Source organism: Dasypus novemcinctus, chromosome 3 (assembly GCF_030445035.2).
Source record: "Dasypus novemcinctus isolate mDasNov1 chromosome 3, mDasNov1.1.hap2, whole genome shotgun sequence".
Classification (NCBI taxonomy): Eukaryota; Metazoa; Chordata; class Mammalia; order Cingulata; family Dasypodidae; genus Dasypus; species Dasypus novemcinctus.
The window spans coordinates 145,561,650-145,589,637 of record NC_080675.1 but is presented as its reverse complement, the minus strand read 5'-3'; the positions used below and the strand labels follow the sequence as shown (position 1 = coordinate 145,589,637).

The following is a 27,988-nucleotide window of genomic DNA, read 5'->3' as shown; positions in this document are numbered from 1 at the left end:
GCTCCCAAGGAGGCTTGTGCTTCCTAGTGGAGGATGGGCACCAACCTCCGTGGCATGGAGTGCTCTATTTACGAGTCTTCTCTGCAGACGGGCAGTCTCCTCCTTCTAGTCTTTCAGGGATGTTGCAGAATGATCTTCTGGTTTCCTAGAGCCCCCAAACAGGTGCTTTAGATAGCTCTGGGTGGTAACTAAGTGCCTTGTAGTTCGAGCTTACTCTAGGAGCTCCTGCTGTCATCTTGCTGGTTGTCCTTTTGTGTCCCTTTTTTTGCTTGTTAATTTGAATTAAAAATTTGAACTCCTTGGATTTGATAAAAGATTCATCTCCAGAAATTCTCCTATTAGTGAGTTAACATGTCCATTTTTCCTCTTCCTTCTCCCCATATCTGTTAATAACCAGCAAAATTTAGTTCATATCAGGCCTATTTAGCTTGTAATTGTGCACTTGCTGAAGAAATGTAGACCCAAGTTTTGTCTGTTGTCTTTGCTTTAAAGGAATCCTGAATAGCTTTGAAAATTGACTAATTTATTTTCAAATGGAATTATCTCCAAAGTAATGTGCAGAAGATGGATTGATATGGATGAGTGACTAAAGTGCTGACAAAGGATGAAATTTAATGAGTTCTAATTATATAATTCAATCTGATATGGCAAGTGACCTTGAGAGAAAGTAGGTGTATGACTAAACCATTTAGGATTAATGGCTGTCCATTGCTTTAAGACTCTCTTCTCTTTTTTTCCCTGTTAAAATAATACATGTTCATTGTATAGAACAAAATATGGTTGAAGTAAAGTTTAAAACAAGTATAATGCCATCTGCTGTGCCATAATCCACTGATAATGCTCTTTTTAAAGTTTTTATACTACTTGTTATTCTGTCAGCATTTAATTATCTTGATGCCACAGTAATGATCTATGTATAATTTTTGGATTATATTTTATTCTAGTAAACTTTGTACTTAAAATTATAAGTAATTTAAAATGATTTGAGAAGCAAATGTCCCATAAGAAGTACCCATTAAAGCTCATGAATTACTTAAAAAACTAACAAAGCCTACTTATAAGAAAGCCAAGTGCCATTATTTATTGAGTGTGTATATGCTAAGCATTGTTCTAAGTGCTTTATGTTAACTTGCTTAGTCCTCACAGCAACCCTATGAAACTGAGCCACATGAATAATTTCCTTGCCCAAATTCCCTAGCTAGTAAGTAAAAAGCCAGAGAGACTTGCATCTTTAACATTGTGAAATGATATTTTAAAGTTAAATTTATAGGATTTATACCTTAAGGTATAAATAAATAAATAAGGAGGGTTATTCAGAGGGAAGGAATGCCTCTTTGGTAAATCTCAAAACCAATTTGTACTCCTTCTAGGAGTGCATGAAATTGTTACATTATCTGCCCCTTTTCAGGAATGGATACTCTATTTTTCTACTTGATAGAATTCAAAATTTTACTGATTTAATGTTTTTTTTTTTTTTTCATTTCTTGCGAGTGTGAATGTATTTCCTTGTTTATTTATCAATTTCATTTCTTGTTTTAGGAACTATCTGTTCGTTTTTTTTTGACCAACTTTTCTGTTGATACCTTGTTCACATTGATCTGTAAGAGCTTTCATATCTTAAGTTTTCTCCTTGGCCTATCCTAGCTTTTGACAGTAGTGTGTGTCTCTCACTATAGCTGTATTTCTGTCACTTTCTTATATTTCAAACAGTTTTGTTTTATGTACTTAATTTTCTGGTAATTGAGACATAAAGTTCTTGGCTACTTTTTATATGGTGTAAGAATTTAACTAGTGATATAAAAGTCTCTAATTTGTCCCATTACAAACTTTTGTCTTGAATTCTACATTGTTTCGTGTTAATACTGTCATATTATCCCTTCTGCCTTTTTGCTTTTATGTATGTGTATTTTCACCCAATATATTATCATATCATCCTTGGTTTTAGTATTAGATATTTAAGAGGCTGTATGGGTAAAGTAAGTTCTGAAAATCCAATAACACAAAAAATTGTTTGCCCTACTATCTGGGGGTCTGTTATGTATGTGCCTTTTCCATACTTTTTGAGAGGATGATTTGTTTTTAATGTTGACTTTAATATGACATCAAGGTAGGACCTTACCTCTGTAGTAAGGTTTTCCTTTTCAGTTGCACAAGTAGTTTTTTATCTCAGTGACTTTTGATTAATTTTTTTTCATACCAGATATGATATTTTCTTATTATTTAAAAAAGAGATATACCACACATACACATCATGCTTTGTAAACTAAAAAAGTAAGAGTATATACTTCTTACTCTAACTTGTTTTTGTTATTTCATGGTTTTCTCCTCTGCAAAATCCTTACTCTGTGCAAAGGTTGGGGTGCTTTGAAAAGAGTCTCTATGGAGAAACTTTGTGGATGTGGTTCTTGTGAAGCTGGGAGCTCTGATATATTTAGCAGTGTACAAGAGAAACAGTCAATAGATACTTGCTGATTTATATGGGAGAAGTCTTTTAAATGAGAAATCTTTTTATGTTTCATTTCTGTTTTATTTTTTTGGGCTATTATTTTTTAAACTAATATTTTATCTTTAAAAATGTTGTTATTTACATACATAGCATTCATGGCAATGGATAAGTTGATAAACATGGAAAATGAAATATTTTTCAGCCTTAGAAGAGAGAAAGAATGGGCTAAAGAATGTCCATTGTTAGGTTTTGAATCTGTAGCTGGAGCAGTCTGTGGGTCAGGAGAGCAGGTGTGGTGTCACAGGTTCAAACTCTGTAGTCTGGGCGACTTGGGTTTGAGTCTTGGCGCTCATACCAACTAGCTTTGTGACCTTAGGCAAGATTCTTAAATATGTTGGTTTCCTCATTTTGAAAATGGGGTTAATAATTATACCAACTTCACTGGATAGTTGTGAGGGTTACATGATATAAGGCATGCTAAGGGCTTACTTAGCACATACTGTAGGAACACAGTAAATTTTAGTTCTTATTATAATTGAAAAATCTCAGCAGATGTTAGTCCATTTTTCCCCCTTTATTACCAGATGAATAGCCCGATTCTGATCTTTTCCTTTCCAATCAATACATGTCCTTGGAGGCTTTCATATAACATACTGCTTTGAGAGATCATCTGCTCCAGCCTCCTGACCTGAAGGTAGGTAAAAGATATCTCTATTTTTCATTTGTTAGAAAAATATATTGAAGACCTTCTCTGTCTTAGGGTAAGCACTGGGGGATGAAAAGATGAGGAAGACAAGAGGCTCATATTATCATGGGGAGCTATATAAACAGATAGTATAAAGTAGTAATTGTGTGGTAGAGGAATATACAAGGTACTGATCCAGTCTGGGACTGAGGAGTGGGATATTTAGTGAAGTTTTTTGCATAGTGAGCTTATTAATCTAAGGCTTAAAAGAAGTGGGTAGGTGTGGGACAGGAAAAGGTGAAATTCCTTTCAGAGGGAGCAGCAAGAGCCAAGGCCTGGAAGGGAGAAATAACCTGGAGTTGGGGAAGTGGGGGGGGGGTAACTGGTTCTTCTGCTCAGTGTTGCTAGATTTTAGAATAACAGGCAAGGGGATTGTGTGAGAGATAAGCAAGAGAGGAGGTTGGGCTAGATCTTGGAATGGTTTCAAATGTGACATATTTAAGAATGTTGGGGGAAGCAGATTTGACTCAATGGATAGAGCATCCACCTACCACATGGGAGGTCCAGGGTTCAAACCTAGGGCCTCCTGACCTGTGTGGTGAGCACGTGCAGTGCTGATGTGTGCAAGGAATGCCATGCCATGCAGGGGTGTCCTCCATGTAGGGGAGCCCCACACGCAAGGAATGTGTCCCAAAAGGAGAGCCACCCTGCGTGAAAAAAGTGCAGCTTGCCCAGGAGTGGTGCTGCACACATGGAGAGCTGATACAGCAGGATGATGCAACAAAAAGAGACACAGATTCCCAGTGCTGCTGACAAGAATATAGGCGGACACAGAAGAACACACAGTGAATGGACACAGAGAGTAGATAACTGGGGTGGGGAGAAGGGGAGAGAAATAAATAAAAAATAAATCTTAAAAAAAGAAACAGAATGTTGGACTTTGTCCTGTGGCTATAGAAGTGGGGAATCACATGGTAAAATGTATTTTAGATGAGATTTCTCTGGTAGCACTGTTCAGGATAGATGTGAGGGAATCAAGCCTGGAGGCAGATGGATCATTATGAGGGTAGCGTGATAGTCTTGACAAGATTCTTAGTGAGAGCCTGAGTCATTTTAGTGCTGGAAGGATGGTGAGGAGGGCAGAAATTAGAAAAACATGGGCTATCTGAGACTCAGAGTTGGAACTTGCCAAACTCACACGCAGCCGACTCATAAGAGGTCAAAACCCCTGACTGTAAGACATGTATGTTTACCACTAAACCCACTGTGCTCCATGCGGTGTGTAGAAGATGCACCTGACTGGTTGGTAATTAATTCTCTATGAGGAAGAGAGAACACTATCTATATTGATTTGCATGCTAGCAACTTAAAGATTTTTTTAAAAATGCACTTATTTTTAATCATTTTGGATGATAGCTCAATGTTCTGTTGATGCTACTTAAATATATTTGAGAGGATTGTGGGAAGATGACTGAGTAGGAAACTGAAGTCAACTATGGAACTGGTAAGATTGTCTTAATCAACTATTTTGGAACTCTGGAATCTAGTGGAACACTGCAGCATCTGATGAAGAGCGGGAGGAAAAGGATGGCAAATTACAGTAATTTCACCCTCTGTATAGTGGCTACCATCCCCCCAAACCCGCTACTGTGTGGCCAGCTGCAGTGGGGACTGCAACCCAGACTCCTGGTGCAGCTTATAGGTGCCAGGTGTGTATACCTAGTCCTCCATAACTGGAGGTCACTGATCACTGCTTTTTAAAAGGTACTTCAATCCCTGCGAGGTCGGCTCTGAGAGTGGCTGTTGTTCCAACACCCCTCAGGGAAAAGGGGCAGAGGAGTCTTAAAAAAGACAACACTGATTTTTTCCCCCTCCTTTTGTCACTTTTGATTCCCCGTTTGGGAGCAAAATAGTTTGGAAATGTCACAAATTGATGGCTCCGGCTCTCAACAATAACAGCAAAAACCCTTAAAATCTCAGAGGAGTGGGAGAACTACATTTTCAGAGTTGCAATAACTTAATACTCATAATGTCTAATTCTCAACCAAAAATGACAAAACACACAAACAGGAAAACCTACACACAGGAAGAAAAGAATTTGCTAGAAACCATGCCTGACGAAGTTCATGCATTGGAACTACTAGTCAAGGACTTTAAATCAACCACCTTAAATATGCTTGATGAACTAAAGGAGTCCATAAACCAAGAAATAAAGGAAATTAGTAAAACAATGTTTGAACAAAATGAAGAGATAGAAATTATAAAAAGAAACCAAAGAGAAATTTTGGAGCTGCAAAGTACGGTATTTGAAATGAATAACTCCAGTGGCTTCAATGGCAGATTCGAACAGTGGGAGAAAGGATCATTGAACTTCAACATAAGGCAGTAGAAATTATCTAGTGTGAGAAGCAGAAAGAAAAAATAATGAAGAGAAATAAGCAGAACCTAAGGGACCTGTGGCAAGCCATCAAGTGTATCAACATACACATCACTGGTGTCCCAGAAGGACAAGAGGGGGGAAAGGAATGGGAATAGTATTTGAAGAAATAATAGCCAAAAACTTCCCAAATGAGATGAAAGAAATGAATATACACATCCAGGAATCATAACAAACTCTAAGCAGGATGGAATCTAAGAGTTCAATAGCCAGACACATTATAGCAGAATTGTCAAAATACAAAGACAGAGATTTTGAAATCAGTAAGAGGGAAGCAACTTGTTATATACAAGGGATCACCAATAAAATTAACAGCAGTTTCTCATTAGAAGCTATGGAGGCCAGAATACAGTGGGATAGTATATTTAAAGACCTTACAGAAAAAAAATCTCTCATCTAAGAGTTCTATATCCAGGAAAATGGAGACATTTTTTTTAAAAATGGAGAAAGTAAGACATTTACAGATAAACAAAATCTAAAAATATTCATTACCAGAAGACCTGCCCTATAAGAAATAATAATGGGAGTCCTTTAGTCTAAAATAAAAGAACACTAGATAATAACTTGAAACCAAAAGAAGAAATAACATTGGTAATGCTAACGACATAGGTAAATATAAAATCTTGTATTACTGTACTTCTGTTTTTTAAATGCTTTCCCCCCACCATATAACTTAACAAACAAATATGTAAAATAACATTATGAATCTATGTTAAAGGGCAGATAATGTAGACTAATATCTGAAACAATAACAATGGGAGAGAGCTGGAGATATATAGGATTAGAGAGTTTGTATACAACTCAGACTAGGTTGGTACTAGTCAAACTAAGTTGTTATTAGTTTAAGATGTTCATTGTATTTAGAATGGTAACCAGTAAGAAAATAACTAAAAAATTCAGAGAAAAGGAAAGAAGGGAATCAAAATGGTACACTACAAAGAAGCAACTAAATACATGAAAGGGCAGTAATAGAGTAACTGAAGAACAAAAACATAGAAGACATTCAGAAACCAAATAGCTAAATCTAGAGGTAAATTCTTCTCAGTTATATCTGAAATGTCAGTGGAGTAAACTCCCCTGTTAAATGGCAGAGATTGGTAGATTGAATAAAAAGTGTGATCCATATAAATGTCCACAAGAGAATTGCTTTAAGTACAAAGATACAAAGAGGTTGAAAGTAAATGGGTGGAAAAATATATTTCATGCAAACAGTAATCAAAAGAGATCTGGGGTGGCTATATTATTTTCAGACAAATAGACTTTAAGTTAAAAAAGATAAGAGAAAAAGAAAGATATTATATGTTAATAAAAGGGTCAATCCAGAAAGAAGATATAATGATTATAAACATATATGCAACTCACAAGAACCCCAAAATATATGAAGGGAGAAATAGGTAGTTTTACAGTAATAGTTGGAGACTTTAATACAGTTCTTTCAATAGTGGACAGAACTTTGAAGCAGAAGATCAATAAGGAAATAGTGGGCTTGAACAATGGTATTAACAAATTAGACTTACTGGACGTATATAGAGCACTCCACCCAACAACAGCTTCTAAAGTGCACACACAAAACCACATGTTAGGCCACAAATAAAAATTTAATAAATTAAAAAATATTGAAATCATACAAGGTATCTTTCCGGACCACAATGACATAAAGCTAGAAATCACTAACAGAAGGAAAACAGGAAAACTTACAAATATGTGGAAAACAAGCAACACATTATTAAACAACCAATGAGTCAAAGAGAAAAATCACAAAGGAAATTAGGGAAATATTTTGATGAACAAAAATGGGCACAACATCAAAACTTAAAAGATTCTGTGAAGGCAGTGCTCAGAGGGAAATTTATAGTTCTAAATACCTCCATTAAAAAAGAAGAGATAAAGACAAATGAGTTTATATGGCTAAGAGACTTCAAAATGAGTCGGGAGGTCATCAGAGGGGTCGCACTTACACACGTCTCAGCAGGGTCTCATAGACAGCCAAAGTAGATACAACCCCAGGTAGAGGTACTCCTGAGAGCTACGGAGACACCCAGGTCCTTTGGTCATGGCAGATGGTTCTGGAGTTCAGTGCCTTGCAAGTGGGCCCTACTTTGGAATTTGTGCTCCTGAGTGTGATGGAGTTGAACTCAGATGTGACTTCTCTACACATGCCTCTTGTGTCCCTTTTATTGAACCTGTGGTTGGTGCTGGGATTGGTGTATGCCCAGGAGACTTGAATCTCTGTCCATGTGCCAGCTGAGCCCTAAGCCTCACCAGTATTGCAGCACCTACTCTCCAGTTTGTTGGACTTACCCAGGTAAGCTGATAGGTAGGTGAGGATGGGCAACCACCACACCAAGGAATTGAGAGAGTCTGCAATTGTAGGCATGAGAGTCCCATCCACCAGCCATGTGAGATCAAAGACCCTTCTCAATTGAGAGGTGGAGTGGGCATTGCCATCCCAGGGTACTCAGGATAGAGGAATAAAATATGGACTAGAGTGGACTTACTGGTATTCTACTATAGAATTATTGTGACTCTAGCAGTGGAAGAAATTATATCATTGATGTGGGGACAGTGACTACTGGAGTTGTTAAAGGCAGGGAGAAGGAAAAAGAGGTATGATATGGGGACATTTTCAGGACTTGGAGTTGTCCTGAATGATAATGCAGGGACAGATGCAGGACATTATGTATCCTGTCATAACCCACTGAATGGACTGGGAGAGAGTGTAAACTATAATCCATCCTGTGTAGCAGTGCTCCAAAATGTATTCATCAAATGCAATGAATGTACCACACTAATGAAAGAAGTTGTTGATGTGGGGAAAGTGGGTGGAGTGGGGAGTGGGGCATATGGGAACCTCTTATATTTTTAAAAGTAACATTTTGTGTAACCTATGTATCTTTTAAAAATAAACAAAAAATATATTTTAAAAAAAGAAAAAGATCACAAATTAATATCAGTACCTAAATCATACCTAAAGAAACTAGAACAAAAAGAGCAAACTAAAACCTAAAGTAGGAGAAGGAAGAAATAGTAAAGATTAGTTCAGAGATAAATGAAGTAGAGAGTAGAAAAACAGTAGTCAACAAGACCAAAAGTTGGTTTTTTTGAAAAGATCATTAAAATCAACAAACTTATAGCCAGACTGACAAAGAAAAAGAGAGAGAATACAGATAACTAAAATCAGGAATGAAGGTGGGGGTATGACTACTGACATTGCAGGAATAAAAAGAATTAAAAGGGTACCATGAACAGTTGTATGCCAACAAATTAGAAAACGTGCACGAAATGGACAAATTCTTAGAAACATACAGCTTACCTCATCTGACACAAGAAGAATTAGAAAAACTCAAAAGACCTGTAACAAGTAAAGAGATTGAATCAGTAATCAAAAACTTCCCAGCAAAGAAAAGTCCAAGACCAGATGATTTCACTGATGAATTCTACAAAACATATAAAGAAGATTTAATACCAATCCTTCTCAAATTCTTCCAAAAAATGGAAGAGGGGGGATTACTTCCTAACTCATTCTATGAGGTCAGCATTGACATTACCCTGATACTAAAGGTAGATAAAAACAGCACACAAAAAAGGACATTTAAACTAATATCTCTTATAAATATAGATCCTCAATAAAATACTGGCAAACCAAACCTAATTATATATTAAATGGGTTTTTAATAGAATGGAGGACAAACACCACGGGATTATCTCAGCTGATGCAGAAAAAGCACTTATCAAAACCCAACATCCTTTCATAATAACTCTTAGAAAATTAGGAATAGGAGGAAACTTTCTCAATATAATAAAGGGCATTTTTGAAAAACCCACAATAAATATCATACTCAGTGGTGAAAGACAAAGCTTTTTCCCTAAGATCAGGAACAGGACATGGATGCTCACTGTCACTGCTATTACTTGTTGCATGGGAAGTTCCAGCCAGAGCAATCAGGCAAGAGAAAACAAAATCATACAAATGGGAAAGGAAGAGCTCAAATTATCCCTATTCTCAGTTGGCATGATCCTACATATAGAAAATCCCAAAGGATTCACAAGAAAGCCACTAGAACTAATAAATTCAGCAAAGTTGCAGGATACAAGATAAACATGCAGAAGTCAGTTGGGTTTCAATACACCAATAATGAACAATCTGAAAAAGAAATTAAGAACATAATTTCATTTACAATAGCATCTAAAAGAATAACATACCTAGGAATAAATTTAACCAAGAAGGAGAAAGACTTGCACACTGAAAACTACGAACCACTGCTGAAATTAATTAAAGAGCTCTAAATGGAAATAAATGGAAAGACAGCAAGTGTTCATGGATTATAAGATTTAATATTATTAAGATGTCATTTTTTGTCTAAATCTACAAATTATATGCAATCCCTATTAAAAATTCCAGCAGCCTATTTTGTAGAAATGGAAAAGTGGATTCTCAAATTCATATGGAATTACAAAGGGCTGCTAATAGCCAAAATACTCTTGAAAAAGAATGAAGCTGGAGGACTCACACTTCCTAATTTCAAAACTTACTACAGAGCTACAGTGTGGCATAAGGATAGACATATAGACCAGTGGAATAGAATTGAGAGTTCCAAGTTAAATCTTTAGATCTATAGCCAGTTGATTATTGACAAGGGTGCCAAGTTCATTCAGTGATGAAAGAATAGTCTCTTGGACAAATGGTGCTGGGACAGTTGGAAATCCACATTTAAGAGAATACATGTGGACTCCTACATCTTGCCATATACAAAAATTAATTCAAAATTGATCACAGACCTAAATATATGATCTAATACTATAAAACTCGTAGAAGAAAACATAGGGAAATACCTTCAGGACCTTTTAGTGGTTAATGCATGTGCAAAAAAAGAAAAAAATGGGTAAAATGGGTAAAAACTTTTGTACATCAAAGGATATTAGTAAGAAAGTAAAGACAACCTAAGAATGGAGATAATATTTGGAAAGTATATATCTGATAAGGGTTTAATATCTAGAACATATTGAGAACTCCTGCAACTCAGCAACAGATACAAACCAATTAAAAAAATGGGCCAAGTATTTGAATGGACATTTCTCCAAAGATGATATTCAGTTGGTCAGTAAGTATCTAAGACACCCACTAGAATGGCTACTACTAAAAAAACTGAAAATAACAAGTTTTGGTGAAGATGTGGAGAAATAGGAACCCTCATACATTGTTGGTGGGAATGTAAAGTGGTACACCTACTGTGGAAAAAACTTTGGTGGTACCTCAGAAAACTAAACATAGAATTACTATATGACCTGACAACCTTACTTGTAGGTATATACCTGTAGCAGTTTGATATGGTTATGAATTCCAAAAATAGATATTAGATTATGTTTGTAATCTGGTCTGTACCTGGGTGTGATTAAGTTATGATTAGGGCTTTGATTGGGCCTCGTCATTAGGGCATTGAGTCCCCACCCACCAAGGGTGGGGACATGGCAAAGGACAGAGTTGAGGGTTTTTGATGTTGGAGTTTAATGCTGAGGCCTTAAGCTGGAGCTCTGGGAAGTAAACTCACAGAGGAAAAAGAAGCAGGCCCCAGGAAGAGAGGAACCCTGAGCCCAGGAAGAAGCAAGCCCTGGGAAGAGAGGAACCCTGAACCCAGAGAAAAGCAAGGCACTGGAAGGGAGGAGCCCAGGAAGCCTGAACCCTTTCAGACGTTGGCAGCCATCTAGCTCCAACATGTGAAAATAGACTTTGGCGAGGAAAATATCTTATGCTTTATGGCCTGGTATCTGTAAGCTCCTACCCCAAATATATGCCTTTTATAAGAACCAACCAATTTCTGGTATTTTGCATCAGCACCCCTTTGACTGACTAATACAATACCCAAAAGAATTGAAGGCAGAGACTTGGACAGATATTTGTATGAGAGTCTTCATAGCAGCATTTCTCACAATAGCCAAAAGGTAGAAGCAACCAAGTGTACATCAACAGATGAATAAACAAAATGTGATCTATTCCTGCAGTGGAATATTATTCAACCATTAAAAGAAGGGACATACTGGTATATACTGCAACATGGATGAACCCGAAGTTCAGTGAAAAAAGCCAGGCACAAAAGAACACATATTGTATGATGTATCTTATATGAAATACGCAGAATAAGCAAATTCAGAGAGGCAGAAAGCAGAATAGTGGTAACCAGGTATAGCACGATGGTAGAATGGGAATTTTATTGCTAATTGAGTATAAGTTTTGGTTTAGGATAACGGAAATAGAGAGTGGGTAAAGTTATACAGTATTGTCAATATACTTGATGTCAGAGAATTGTCCACTTAAAATGGCTAAAACGATTTTTATGTATATTTTATTCCAGTTAAAAAATACATAAAGTAAAAAAAAACTTTGAAAATTTAAGTTACTACATTAATAATAATTATAAGTATAGATTTTTAGCAGAAATCTAATTTTTCTCCATCTTTTTATGAAAAATTCAAACAAAATTTGTTAGAATAGCACACTGAACACTTATATCCTCACTACTTACGTTTGGAAGTTGTTGACATTTTATTGGATTTGCTTTATATATATGTATATAAAATATATATACATACATTTTTCGTAGATCATTGAGAATAAGCCGCAGACATACTTCACCTTTAAATACTATATATAGCATGTGTCACTTTAGACATTTTTCAGCATGACTAGAGTATAATATTTATTTATGTTTATTGTAAATTTTATTTAAAGGTGAGGAAACTTAAGGATTACATGACTTGTGAGAATGAAGCAGTGTTGGAAGAAATAATTTCTTTCTTTGTTTGTCTAGGCTCCCCCTTATCTTGCATTGTATATTACAACACTCTCAAATTCTATTAGTGTATTATCTTGATTGTTTTTTTCACATCGATGAAATACTTGAGTTAATTTGTTAATATTAAAAAAATTTGTTAATATTCTTTTAAAATGACTAATTTAAACACACTTAAGCATCAATATATTTATTTAGGAAGGAAACTTTGAAAGACAGGAAGAAAATGGGGTTCCAGTGGTCCTCTGACCTGCAGAAACATTTTTTAATAACTCTCAGGGAAAAGAGCAGAGGAAAGGATTGGGAGCAGGTGGGAGGTGGATGTTGGCATGCAAGCCTGTGCCTGCAGATTAATGAGTATCTGCACTGGGCTGGTTCTGTTATTAGGGGGGCTAGGGTCCAGCATGTCAGGCTGACTCTTACTGGGCCTTTTTCTTCTTTTATTTCTTACTTCATTCCTCAGACCCCACTGCTGTGCCTATCCTTACCCTAGGCTGCAGGCTGATACTTAATGATGTAGAACCATACATCCTGCCAGAAGACTGTATCACCCACATTTGTCCTTGTGCCAGCAAGGGGGATGCCTGCATAGTGGTTTATAGACCATGCTTTGAGAGGTGCTCAATTTCAGTAGTTTGCTACCAAGTAAATACTTGTCTATCTGTGGATTGGTGGTTTTCTCCTTTTTTTTCTTTATAGCCAAGAATTATATTTTATTGAAATTCTTAAATGGAGAATATTCATTTGAAAAATTCAGTGCTCATTGTTTAAGTACTCACTATATGCCAGGTATTTTGTTGCCTTGGGAAAAACAAACAAAAGTTCAATGTATGTTTAAGAATATTTGAAATTTATTTTTCTTTTAATGCATTGGTTGTAAACTTTAAAAGTCACCTGCACTATGTTGTAAGAATATAGCAATAGCATTTTTGAATAGTCTGTAGTTGATTAAATATTCAGGATACAGTACATGAATATGTAAATTAGATTATAAATGTGTCCAATATTTTACTTAACTCCTAAATAAATCTTCTAGTGGAATATTAGGTACATGACCATTTATTTTTTTGTATTGATTTACTTTGTTAGGATTTTAAAAAATATCAATGTTTTGTTTAATATTAATTATTCAAGAATTATACTTCTTCCTATACAAATAAAAGGAAAATGTGATGCAATTTTAAAGATGCCTTTCCCTTTCTTTTTAGTGTCCATACCATTTAAATGGACATATTCTAGAGCAAGAGGATCCTTAGAAATATCAAGATGTGAGAAAATTGTGGTTTAAATCTAGGCACTGCTACTTCAAAGGTCTGTGACCTTGGTCAAATCATTTTATCTCAGTTATGTTTTAATTTATTCCCCTTGTAAGACAGGAATAATACCATTTCTCTTTCTATCCTACTTGAGTTTTTAGGTACTACAGAGAATGAAGTCATTTTGAAAGCTGGGACAATATAAGAAATTTAAGGAATGGTTATGTATCAGTTAAACCACTGCGTTTATTTCTGTTGGTCTGCTTAAAATTGTACTGATCCAGTTCTGTATATGTAGAAAATGTTTCATCTACATGAGGTAAAGAGTAAAGGTTATTGTTTATACGTGGAATGAAAAGATCTTCTGAATTCTAATGACTTCTTTTTCATATTAATTCAATAAGTATAGAATAGGATGAATACAATTTTTGTTTTTGTACAAAAGAGTTTTGAATTGTGTACCTGAATAAAGCACAGTTGAAATAAAAAATAAAAATCCTTTCTAAGGTGACAAAATACACATTTTCTTTTCACTAAATTTTTCTATCATAATGTAGAACATTGAATGAGAACTCTAGACTGAGTATTCTACAGACTTTATTTTTTTTATTTTTTATTTTTTAAAAAAGATTTATTTATTTATTTGTTTCTCTCCCCTGCCCCCCGGTTGTCTGTTCTCTGTGTCTGTTTGCTGCGTCGTCTTTGTCCGCTTCTGTTGTTGTCAGCGGCATGGGAATCTGTGTTTCTTTTTGTTGCGTCATCTTGTTGTGTCAGCTCTCTGTGTGTGAGGCACCATTCCTGGGCAGGTTGCACTTTCTTTCGCACTGGGTGGCTCTCCTTACTGGGTACACTCCTTGCGCGTGGGGCTCCCCTATGTGGGGGATGCCCCTGCGTGGCAGGGCACTCCTTGTGTGCATCAGTAGTGCACATGGGCCAGCTCCACACGGGTCAGGGAGGCCCGGGGTTTGAACCGCGGACCTCCCATGTGGTAGGCAGACGCCCTAACCACTGGGCCAAGTCCATCGCCCTCTATAGGCTTTAGAAAACATTACACTTACATGTTTGATAAAGAACTGAAGCTATGGTTAGTATTTTATATTTATGACTGTTATGAGCTTCTCTTTCCATGGTATCATTCATTGCTATCAATGTATTCTTTCTGCTGGTTAATACTATTAGGCAGAATCCTGGCTCATTTGCTGGTAGCAAGTCTTTGGAATTCTTTTAAGGGCCAGTTTATCTACTTGTATATTTGCCATTGTGTAAGTTATAATTACTCTGAGATTAAGCATTTCGGCAAAATTCACTCTAATATTTGGCTGAATATATTAATTTTTGTTTTAACACTTTTATTGCCTATCCCTTATTTTCTTCTTTCACTCCTGGCATACATTATCCAGCCCCCTTGCAGACTGCCCTGCTTTGGATCCAGTGTTGTTAGCCTTGTGTGGCAGGCCACTGGTAGTTTTCAGCCCATTAGTTGCTTAGATTTAGTAGCTGAAATAGCTGTCTTCTTGAAGGTTGATAAAGATATATGGTCTATTACATTGTATCTTCATTCAACAAATATTTATTTAGCACCTAGTATATACCAGGTTCTCCTTTGTCAGGGAGGAGCAGTTTTGTATGGTAGGAATGGGGACTGTTCTATATACAAGATCCCTTTACTTTAAGAGGGCCTCCCAGCCTGATCTGTGGGTTGTATTCTTAGTCGTAGTTTTCATTGATGAACTATTATGTAGCTCCAGCTTTTCATAGACCCTATTTACCACCCTCTAATCTTTTTGCCTAGAATCAAACGAATTTTATGCCATGGAAATTGTTACTGACTCAGAGTTCTTTGCTTCTGATTTTCTGAGGCATTATGATTGATTTGGCATAAACTGGTAAAGTTGTAGTGATTCCTAACCTTCATTGCTTTCATGTTTTATTCTCCGTGAAATGTTCAACCCCTTGTTGCATCTAGAAAATTGACCCAAAAAAGGTGACTGTTTTGCAAAAGTACATTATTTTTTAAACTAGGAGAACTTTATCCCCAATTTCGATTTAGCAAATTTCTTCTTTCAGATAATTTCATTTTCTTTCTAGTTTTAAAATTAACCTGTTTTATTTCTTTAATGTGTTTAAATATCTGATTTTTAGAATATTAGATGTGAAAAACTTTGGCATGTTTTTCCTTATTTTTCTTAATAACTGAGTATACCAATAAGATAATTGGTATCAAGAACCTGATGTATTGAACTAAAAACCTATGTTCCTTAACATTCACCAACTCACTAGTCTTTTGAGGAAATAGCTTTTGCTGTACTGTGCTGATTATAAGGATGACCAAGCCTGCAATTTTTAGAAAAAGAGATTTTGTGTAGAGGTTTAGAAGTGGCAATTGAAAAGATAGACTTAAAATTACTTATGTATGGCCCTTAAAAGAAAGATATGAATGGATTTTTGCCTAATGTTATCTTCAGTCCAAGTTGAATAATTTAGCCTTAGGAAAGAGCTTTGTTGCAAGACCCTGTAAGTTTATTAATCAGAACTTTTTCTATACTATTTGAGGAAATAGAACAGCAGGTTTCCCTCTTGTTTAGATCTAATTGCATTCCTGCTTTTGAACTGTTTTGGTTGTATTGGAAAGGGTGAGTCATAAAAGAGGAAGGAACCAAACTTAGGATTCATTATAAACACTTTTGGGTGTGGTAGTGTGTGTGTACTCTTAAGATAAATGAAGTGTCTCATTTACTGTAATGAGACTATCATGTAGTTTTAATTTTTAGAAGATAAACTTTCCTATGGCTGTTCTTGGCTGCTTAGTATTAGAGATATTCCTTGAAGTGGCCCAAAGTAGGGAAGAAATACAATTGCATTGCAGAGGTGAGACCCTATTCTGCAATCATTTCAAGCATGAAATTATTTATTCTAGCCATCCTAACTACAGTATATTCTGTTGATTTTCAGTATTCCTGGGTGATGCTATCAATTCAGTTAAAAAGCAATAATTGGGGAAAAAAATGAAGATGGTAACATTTCTGTTTAAAGCATAAATATGCATGCTTAAAGATTATAAACTACTTTAAACAGAAGGCCAACTCTATAAAGGATAGAGTTTTATAAACTTCCTAGAATGCTCCTTGTCTCCAGCAGCATAATTTCAAAACTTTTAGTCTCTCTGTTTATATCATTATAGGTGACCCTTTCTGCTGGGTCAACCATTCTTCACCCATTCCCTGTTTGGTACCATCTCACACAGGCAGGTCCTGTAGTTCTTTGAAAGAGTAAAGTATAAATGCCAAGGTTTAGTACAGGACTAGATCTTGGGGCTGGGGAAATCAGGGTGCTGTGTTACTTGCCTACTGTTAGGTACAATTCCTGCTGGATTGGAGGTGAGTTTAAAACAGCAGGTGCTTGCCTCATATTTTTTGCCTCATTGCATGATCCTGAGAGTGAGTCGCTCCTTAAATTGTGCACACTAGGTATCTCATTCGCCTAACACTAGTCCCAGCCCTGCTTTTTTGTACATCACTGAGTTAGAAGTTATCCCCATTTTCTTTTCTTTTCTCTGAAGGAGAAACTAATCATTATTATTATTATTATTGCCTAGAGACGCCAGAATGAGGGTCTTTAAATTGTTTCTTTGTATATATAACTTCATTTGACTAATGCTATCACAAATTTATACATGAAAGTAAAGAGAAAATATTTGATTTACAAAGATTCACAATAAGATTTCTTAGGCATTTAAAGTAGTTTAACTTATATATAGCATTTCAAGAACATAAAATATTGTGAAAATTGTAGTTAAATACATATTTCATGATTGAAATGTTTATTACTCTAGGTTTTCCAAGGTTTCCTGTTTCTTTTTTTTTTAATTTTAATTTTTATCAATACTCTCTACCTAATTGAGTGAAGAGGCTTTTTAAAATGTTTTTTTCTTGTTTGTTTTGTCTTTTTTTAATTGTGTTTTTACACATTTGTAATTGATGTTAGAGTGAGAAGTGGACTTGGGAGGCAATTTGCCTGTGTCATGAACTGAAAGAAAGGAGGACTGGACATGAAATATAGCTTAAAGGTATTTTTTTTATTTGGAGGTTGGAGGAAAAAACCATTATTTATTTACTTACTTTGGTTTTTTTTTTTTTTTAAAGATCTATCTGGGGTTTATATATCCATCTCATACAAAATTCTAGAGCCAATAGTATTAAAACAGTTTAACTTTGACACCGTTATTTTATATTGATTTAGAAAATATGGTAATATATTTGGTTTAATTATATGAGTTAGCAGTGGACCAAGGATTGATAATAAAATTTGGATTTTTAATATGTATACATTTTTCATTTTTGGGATCATTTAACTGGCCTTTTAAAACAAAATTCCTAGAAGGAATAAGGCCAAGTTGTTTTTATCTTTATTTTTGCCTTTACAGCAGTGGTTCTCAATCCAGGGAGATTTTACTTCCTAGTGGGTAGGACCAGGGACATGCTATAATGTGGAGGATATCCTACAACGCACATGACAGTCCCTCCATGACAAATAATTATCTGGCCCCAAATCCCAGTAATGCTGAAGTTGAGAAGCCCTGCTTTACAGGAATCATGACAGTTTATCATCTTTTGTATTTTTAATTTTTTCCATCTCAGATGAGCCAGCATTTTGAAATAGTGCCCTAGTCATGACATGTGGTAGCTTGATTAAAAAAAAGGGATTACCTTCCCTTTATAATGTGACTTTGTTTATTTCCCTGCCTCTTGAATCTGGGTTGAACTGTGATGTGCTTTGGGCAGTAGAATGCATTGGAAGTATGTTGCACCTAGGCTTCAAAAGGTCTTTTTGTGCTTCTCTTCTCTCTTAAGAATAAGTGCAGGTAATCTGCTGGTTACCAATCGCTCTGGTGCCCCATTTGACAGCCAATCATTAGACGTGGGAAGAGGCCACCCTAGACCAGCAGCCTCCAACCAACTTGCCAGTTGACTGTAAACAGATGCATGAGCTCATTTGAGATTACTGAGCCTGGCCCCTTCCAGTATAACTGCTCAGTTGACCAGCAGCCTCTTGACCAATAATAAATGATAGCAATTTTGAACCACTATGTTTTGGTTTTGCAACAATAGATAACTGATAAATTATTGTATAGTAATTATTTTTTTTGGGAAATAAACATTTATGCCTTTTCTTCTAATTAATTAGTGACAAGTATGGTCATTTAACTTAGTTTCTACCTACTATTTAAGAATCCCAGGTACAGGGAATAGCATGTTAAAAGGCTTTGAGATGGGATTGTATTTGTTGTCTTCATGTTTTAAAAATAGGGAGGAGGCCATTATGATTGGAATTAAGTGTGCAAGGGGTGGAGAGTAGAAGGAGATTGTAAATGAGCTCTTGGGGGCCTACCTCATGTAGGGCTTTATGGAAAATGACTTTGCATTGTATTTGTATCTTAATCTATAGAGTTTAGTCCAGTTTGTTTTGTTTTTGTTGATAGAACATTGTACAATTGGATTTAATTGATACCTAATAATTAGATTAAGATTGAACATTTAGGGAAACGGACTTTGGCCCAGTGGTTAGGGCATCCGTCTACCATATGGGAGGTCCGCGGTTCAAACCCCGGGCCTCCTTGACCCGTGTGGAGCTGGCCATGCGCAGTGCTGATGCGCGCAAGGAGTGCCGTGCCACGCAAGGGTGTCCCCCGCGTGGGGGAGCCCCACGCGCAAGGAGTGCGCCCGTGAGGAAAGCCGCCCAGCGTGAAAAGAAAGAGCAGCCTGCCCAGGAATGGCGCCGCCCACACTTCCCGTGCCGCTGACGACAACAGAAGCGGGTGCCGCTGACGACAACAGAAGCAGACAAAGAAACAAGACGCAGCAAACAGACACCAAGAACAGACAACCAGGGGAGGGGGGGAAATTAAATAAAATAAATAAATCTTAAAAAAAAAAAAAAAAAAAGATTGAACATTTAGGGCAAGAATTCTAACTATACTAGAGGGTTTTAAAGCAAAGCAGGGACATAATCTGACATATGTTTTTAAAAATATTCTGACTTCAGTGTGGAGAATAAACTAGTGGGGAAGGGCAGAAGCAGAGGCAATAATTAGTAAATTATAATAATAGTACAGGATGCAGAAATCAGAGAGAAAACTATGAATGTAGCTCTTACTGACATTGATTAAAATGAATTAATTTTATTCTAGATTATTTTTAAAACTTGTTTTGTATTTTTTCATGGACTCTCATTTGAGAAATAGTTAAATTCTTAAAAATTGGCCTTTTAAAATAATGTACTTATGGGTGTATTTAAAAATTCATCTTTCTCCCAAAATGTTAGTGAGAAGTCCAAGAGAGGTATGGGAAGGGAATAACAAATTTCAGCATGTGTGAGATTGTGTTATTTATATATTATTGGAAAAGTATCAGCAGATTATTTGTAGGAGGATGGTTTGTTTTTTGTTCAGGTGCTATGGCTGATACCTTATTTGCTGTGTGCGATACTTAAAAAAAAACATTTTAAGTATAAGACTTTGGTTGAGGTACAAAAGATATTACCTTAAAAAATAGAGACATCTTGAACAAAATTATTATATTGCATAAATACATCTAAATGAAATGGCTAGCAATTATATTTTTTAAATAAAGAAAACTGTATGGGTTAAAAACTGAATGAAACAGAAGCACCTGTTTGGGGGCTCTAGGAGACCAGAAGAGCATCCTGTAATATCCTTGAAGGAATGGAAGGAGGAGACTGCCCATCTGCAGAGAAGATTCATGAGTAGAGCATTCCACACCATGGAGGCCAGTTCCCATCCTCCACTGGAGGCATAAGCCGCCTTGGGAGCTGTTCCATGACTGGAGTTGAAAGTTCCTCTTCCCAAAAATGGGGGAGAAAGAGATGGCTGGGCACCAACTTTAGCTACTAATGAGTAAATTCAGCAAGCTAAAGTATAAACTAAGAACACCTAAAGTTTGAACCTGTCCAAGTCTGAAAGAGGCTGTTAGCCACCATCTTAATTCCAGGCCTGGCACGAGGGGAAGAGGGACTGACTGAAAGTCATAGTGCTGGTAGAGATGTACTTCTTTCCATCCAGATCAGATTGCAGCTCTAGCCTAAGCCCCAGCCCCACATCCAGTAGGGAGGAAGCTGGGGACACCTGCACAGCCTCTCGGGGAAATTACCGGCCAAGCCACAGAGGCCAGTGATTATCCTATTTTGGCCTCATGAGCCGCCCCAGGAGCTATTCTGTGGTTTGAATTTGAAGCTCCATTTCCCAAAAATGGGAGGCAGAGACGGTTGGTCACCGATTTCAGTTCCTGGTTAATAAATTTGGCTGGCTGAAGTATAATCCTAAGAACAGCTAAGTTTTAACCTAAGTTGGAAAGAGGCTGGTGACTGCCATTATGACTCTGCTCCCAGCCTGAGGGGAAGCAGGGCTGACCAAAAATCACAGTGAGGGTAGGAACCAGTTTCTTTCACCCAGATCAGCCTGCAACTAGCCTAGGCTTCAGCCCCATCTCTGGCAGGGAAGAAGCTGGCGGGCCCTGCACCAGCATATCCAGGTAACGGCAAGTACATTTGGCTGACACAGACTGAATAATCGGAAGTCTACCAGGGCAACTGTGGTCATCTTGAACCTGCACTGCATAGATTGCTGCTCACACCATTACCTCCATCCCTCTCCCAGACAGGAAAGAAAGGGGCATGAAGCTTCATCAGTTTCTCTGGGCATCTGTAGTCTAGGCCTGCGTGACTTGGATTTTTCCACACAGCTGTGCTTCTGTCCCTACCCCTGGCAAAGGAGAAAAAGTTGGGAGAAGCTTCATTGGTCCCTGGGGCAAAGAGGGCAGCTTGAGCCTCCACAGCTTATAGCACCAGCTACATCCTTGACCCCTACTGCACAACCAGCAAGGGAGAAAAGGCAGAGAGCCCTAAACTGAAGAGAAAAACTGCACCCAGAATAAATACTCAAGTAAGCCAGATGCCAAGACACCAACAAAAAATTACAATTCACACCAAGAAACAGGGAGGTATGACCTGGTTAAAGGAACAAGATAAGCCTCCAGATGACATAAAGGAGTCGAGACAACTAATCATAGATGTTCAAGCAAATCTCCTTAATAAATTCAATGAGATGACTAAAGAGATTAAGGATATTAAGAAGACATTGGATGAGCACAAAGAAGAATTTGAAAGCATGTATAGAAAAATAGCAGAGCATGAAGGTTGGAAGTGATGGTGGATGTTAGACCAGCCTGAGGGGACATGGATCGAGCCCCAATGGGAGGCGTTGCTGAGGTCCTGGCACTCCAAGTTCCAGGCCGTAGCTGAACATCTTCCCAGCCACTGGCTGTAAGAAGCTCATTGAAGTAGACGATGAACTCAAACTTTGTACCGTATATGAAAAGTGTATGGCCACAGAAGTTGCTGCTGATGCTCTGGATGAAGAGTGGAAGGGTTATGTTGTCCGAATCAGTGGTGGAAATGACAAACAAGGTTTTCCCATGAAGCAGGGTGTCTTGACCCATGGCCGTGTCCGCCTCTTACTAAGAAAGGGACATTTGTGTTTATAGACCAAGGAGGACTGGAGAAAGAAAGCGCAAATATGTTTGGGGTTGCATTGTGGATGCCAATCTGAGTGTTCTCAACTTGGTTATTGTAAAAAAAGGAGAGAAGGATATTCCTGGACTAACTTATACTACTGTGCCTTGTTGCCTGGGACCCAAAAGACTTAGCAGAATCTGCAAACTTTTTAATCTCTCTTAAGAAGGTGATGTCTGCCAGTAGGTTGTGAGAAAACCCTTGAACAAAGAAGGTAAGAAACCCAGGACCAAAGCACCCAAGATTCAGCATCTTGTTACTCCCCAAGTCCTGCAACATAAATGTTGTCGTATTGCCCTGAAGAAACACTGTACCAAGAAAAGTAAGGAAGAGGCTGCAGAATATGCTGAACTTTTGGCCAAGAGAATGAAGGAGGCCAAAGAAAAACGCCAAGAACAGATTGCAAAGAGACAGAGGCTGTCCTCTCTGAGAGCTTCTATCTCAAAATCTGAGTCCAGGCAAAAATAAGACTTCCTAAGAGTAACGAATAAATAAGACATTAAATCTAAAAAACAAACAAACAAAAAAAGGAAAAACAGTAGCACTTATGGGAGTGAAATGTACAATAAATGAAATTTAAAAAACATTGGAATCATATAATAGCAGATTCAAGGAGGCAAAAGAAAGGATTGGTGAGCTTGAAGAAATGGCCTCTGACAGTGAATATACAAATAAACACATGAATAAAAAATTGGAAAAATTAAACAAGGTCTCAGGAATTTAAAGACAGCAAAAGATGTGCAAACATATGTGTCATGGGTGTCCCAGAAGGAGAAGAGAAGGGAAAAGGGCCAGAAGGAATATTTCAAGAAATAATGGTAGAAATTTCCCAACCTTATTGAAGGACATAGATATCCATGTCCAAGAAGTACAATGTACTCCCATCTGAAAAAATCCAAATAGACCAACTCCGAGACGCATACTCATCAGAATGTCAAATGCCAAAGACAAAGAGAGAAGAGCAATGCGTAACATATAAGGGATACCCAATAAGATTAAGTGCTGATTTTGCACCAGATACCATTAAGGCAAGAAGACAGTTGTCTGATATATTTAAGATACTACAAGAGAAAAACTTCCAGCCAAGAATCTTATGTCCAGCAAGATTGTCTTTCAAAAATGAGGGCGAGATTAGAATATTCACAAATAAACAGAAACAGAGAATTTCTAAGCAAGAGACCAGATTTTCAGGAAATACTAAAGGGTATGCTAGAGCCTGAAAAGAAAAGACAGGAGAGAAAGGCCTGGAAGAGAGTCTAGAAGTAAAAATTTTATCAATGAAAGTAACAAAGTGTCAAAAGAGTGGTGAAAATAAAATATGACAGGTAAAACTCAAATAGTTAGGAATAAACTTAACCAACGATGTAAAGCACTTGTATTCAGAAAACTGCTACTCTGTGTTAAAAGAAATAAAAAAAGGCCTAGATAACTGGAAGAACATCCCATGCTCACTGATTGGAAGGCTAAATATCATTAAGATGTCAAGTCTACTCAAATTGATTTACAGATTCAATGCATTCCTGATAAAAATTCCACCAGCATTTTTTTAAAAATTGAAAACACAATTATCAAATTTATTTGGAAGGGTAAGGAGTACTGAATAGCCAGAAACATCATAAAAGGAAAAGCAAACTCTTATCTCCAGACTTTAAATTATATTACCTAGGTATAGTGGTAAAAACAGCATAGTACTGGCGTAAAGACAGACATATAGACCAATGAAACCAAATTGATGGTTCAGAAACACCCTCACATGTACAGTCAGGTGATTTTTGACTAGCCTGTCAAATCCACACAGCTCAGGCAGAACAGTCCATTCAACAAATGATGTGGTGGAAGAACTGGATATCCATACCCAAAAGAAGGAAATAGAACCCCTATCTCACACGTTATACAAAATTAACTCAAAATGATCAAAAAAACCTAAAAAAAAAAAAAAAAAAAAAAAAAAGCAAGAACCATAAAGTTTCTAGAAGAAATTGTAGGAAAATATCCTCAAGACCTGGTGGTAGGTGGTGGATTCTTAAAGAGATAAGAGGAGGACTGAGATGGACTACTGATGTTTAATGTATGTAGACATTTTAATTAGCTTTACTGTAAAAGTGTGGAAATGCGTAGAGGGGATGGCAAACATAGTAACAGCTAAATTTATAAATGGGGATGTGACTGAAAATGGTGGTCTAGGTATGTAAATGCCAATTGACAGAATGCTAGAGAATAATCTAGGAACTGAATAGCATGGTAAACCAAGAGGTGGATGAGAATTGTTGTTGATGGTACAGTTGCAAGAGTGTCCCTTGTTAGCTAGAGCAAATGTATATCAGTATTGCAGGGTGATGGGAACATGGAGAAGCATGGGAAAAATACATCTGGAGTGACCTATGGACTGTGGTAAACAGTAATAATATAATATTCTTGCATCTATGCTGAAGATGTACTTGTTGATAATGGGGCAGTATGGAAAATGTGTGCCAAATGTACACTATGGATGTGGTAACAATTGGATGATATTATCTTATTTGTAACACATGTTTTACCACAGTGTGGTGTGTTGTTAGAAGTATGTTGTTTGGGAATTCTGCACATGTGCAAGATTGTTTTATAAGTTTACAATTTCTGTCATAAAAATATATTTTAAAAAATAATAGGGTGGATTGGGGGAAAATACACCAAATGTAAGATAAGGACTATAATTAGTAACAAACATCTCACGACAATGGAAAGTATTGGTGGAGGGTTGATGTATGGGACCCCTGTATGATGTTATGCATGTTTGCTTTGTAAGTTCACAAGTTATACTATACACTTATTGTTTATGTATGCTCATATGTAAATGATATAAAGATAATCATATGGAGAGTTGGGGGAAAATACTTTAATTAGTAGTAATATTTTGACAATGCACTATAATCATTAGTTAAAATGTTTAACAAAATGCAAGGTATTGGTGGTAGGGTGATGTATGAGAGTCCTGTATGATGTTATATATGTTTGTTTTTTAAGTTCACAACTATTACTATACACTTATTGTTTATGTATGTTTCTATATGAGTGATATATTTCAATAAATTTTAAAGATATACAAAAAAAACCCCAAAAAGGAATACTGAATAAAGCTTATTCTAAAGAATGTAACATAAAAATTTAAGATTTTGACCTCTGGAAAAACAATATAGATTTTTATTTAAATGAATGCATTCATAATACTCTGGATGAAATAACCCACTCTTTTCATCTGTTCAGAATATAGGAGTAGTTCCTAATTATAGGGTACCACTACAATCAAAAGGGACTGAAATTTTCAAAGACATTCTACCTTAAGGTCTCAGAGCTCTGACAGCCACCTATTAAAGTAGTCTACCAACTTAGAACAGTAACAATTTTAAAGCACCACAAACTGTTGTGGATTTATAATCTGCTCATTATTAAACATTCTTCACATCCTTGACATTGAAAACAATGATTTGATGAATATGAGACACTCACATACTTCTGACAACACCCAAGTTTTCACTAGTCAAACATTTGAGAACTAGAGAGTTGAAACTCTTTACATACAATGCCTATTAGCAAGGCTTATCACCATCAGCCAAGAGGTTTACAAGCATAAGCATTTATTTAGTATAATTAGGATAATCTCACCAATATAAATAACTACAATCGTTTATTAAGATAATCATAAAGATGTTAAACTTTAACCAAGTTTGATAATTTCTCTAGTACAGAATTATGAGAAAACATTGAAAATTTCAGCATTCTGTTAAAATCATTACAAAATATTTTATTCCATTGTAAAGCAAAATACAATTTTAGAATAGTTTTCTGTAAAGAAAAATCTGACTCTAAAGACAGAATGCTTAAAGCATATTAATTAGTATGGAAACGATTTTTTGCTCCCTGCCAAATTCAAATTATTCTTCCTATATAATTACTTTGCTGATGTGAAATGTACATTTAAAATTGTTTTCAAGTGTTATTAAATATTTGCAAAGCACTAAAACTAACTAAACTAATGACCAATTCAGAAATCTGGCAATTAACATCTAAACCCCAAACAGGAAATGTTTCCTTTAAAGACATCTACCAATACAATATTATATTGATATTATAATTCCCAAAGTTAAATTCTAAACTCACTTAAGTACTAAAAAATCCTAACGTAGTCAAACTATTTATTATCCATTTCTTCTTTTTTTTTAAGATTTATTTTATTTATTTCTCCCCGCCCCCCACCTTGTTGTCTGCTCTCTATGTCCACTTGCTGTGTGTTCTTCTGTGTCTGCTTACACCCTCAATTGTACCGGGAAACTGCGTCTCTTTTTTGTTGTGTCATCTTGCTGTGCCAGCTCTCCATGTGTGCGGTGCCACTCCTGGGTGGGCTGCGCTTTTTTCATGTGGGACGGCTCTCCTTGCAAGGCACGTTCCTTGCACGTGGGGCTCCCCTACGCGGGGAACGCCCCTACGTGGCACAGCATTCCTTGCCGCGTGGGCCAGCTCACCACATGGGTCAGGAGGCCCTGGGTATTGAACCCTGGACCCTCCCATATGGTAGGCAAACACTCTATCAGTTGAGCCATGTCTGCTTCCCTTATCCATTCCTTTTTAAAAATCTTTGTTTTCTCTGATTGTAGAAAATTACAAGCCTTTAGTTATAATGTTCAGAATGTGAAAATTCCCTTATTTGCATTTATAGACATGTCAGGATGTCCAAGCTATTTTATTAAGTGAAAAGAGCAAGTTGGAGGACAGTCTATTAGTATACCTCCAATTTGGTTAGTGGAATTTTTTTTTTTTTTAATTTGAAGAACTATACCACCAGATTCTTCACCAAACTCTTAAAAAATAGTCACCTATGTTTAAGGGGTTCAGGAATATGGGGATTCTCAGACATGTATACTTGGGCCTCACCTTCAGCAATTGATTTAGAAGATTTGGAGTGGTATCTATGCATCTGCCTTTTGAGGAAACACGTGCACCAGGTTATTTTGATGCAGGGGGCCTGCCTCCTACCCTCCAGCTGCTCTGTGGCAGTGTCTTAGGTGGTGCAAGAACAAGGGAAAAAATACAGGCCCTACCTCCAAATAGAGCAACTCCTCTATAATTTTTTTAAAAATTTCTCTCTTTGAATAAAACTTCTGAAATAAAGAAGGTTTGAAAACCAGCATCTGCGATAACCAACCATATCAAGTAGAAGTTCTGGGACAGTTTGAGGGTATTCAATAATTAATATCCTAGACATCACCACCTTAAGTTTATTCGGTGCTTTTAGTTTTTAAGAGAGCACTTTCACAATTATTTTCATTTTAGTCAGTTAAACCTGAGCAGGATTAAGAATAGTATAAGAGAAATTAAAATATTTCTATAATGATGAGGAATTTCAAACAAATTATAAATAGGTGGTCAATATAAATTAATCTGCTCTATGGGCAGTAAAGATCAGAACATATTTATTTAAAGGTGAACCAATTTTACTGCCAGAAATAGCAGCTATGTACAGCAGGGGAAACAGAGATTGAGAGGTGAGGAATTTTCTTGTTTGTTGACTGTTTATTATTATTATTATTGAAATAATGAAAATGCCTTACTTAATGATTGGAGTGATGAACACACAACTATGTGATTATACCAAATACCATTGATTGTACACGTTGGGTAAATTGTATGCTTTATTAATATGTATCAATAAAATTGATTTGTTTAAAAAAAGTGTTTCATATTCTTCATTATAGGATATCAAGTAATTTTAAAGTAACCTATTTTTTCTTTTTGATTATCTGCATTTTCTAGTTT

The 27,988-nt window shown here is 36.5% G+C and overlaps 1 protein-coding gene and 1 pseudogene across 1 annotated transcript in view; both read left to right on the top strand.

Annotated features, from left to right (window-relative positions):
• The window catches only part of UACA (uveal autoantigen with coiled-coil domains and ankyrin repeats), a 138,505-nt gene that overhangs the window by 10,055 nt on the left and 100,462 nt on the right, over nt 1-27,988 (top strand). The gene's annotated exons all lie outside the window — the stretch shown is intronic.
• Nucleotides 5,242-26,055, top strand: LOC139438214 (small ribosomal subunit protein eS6-like; annotated as a pseudogene).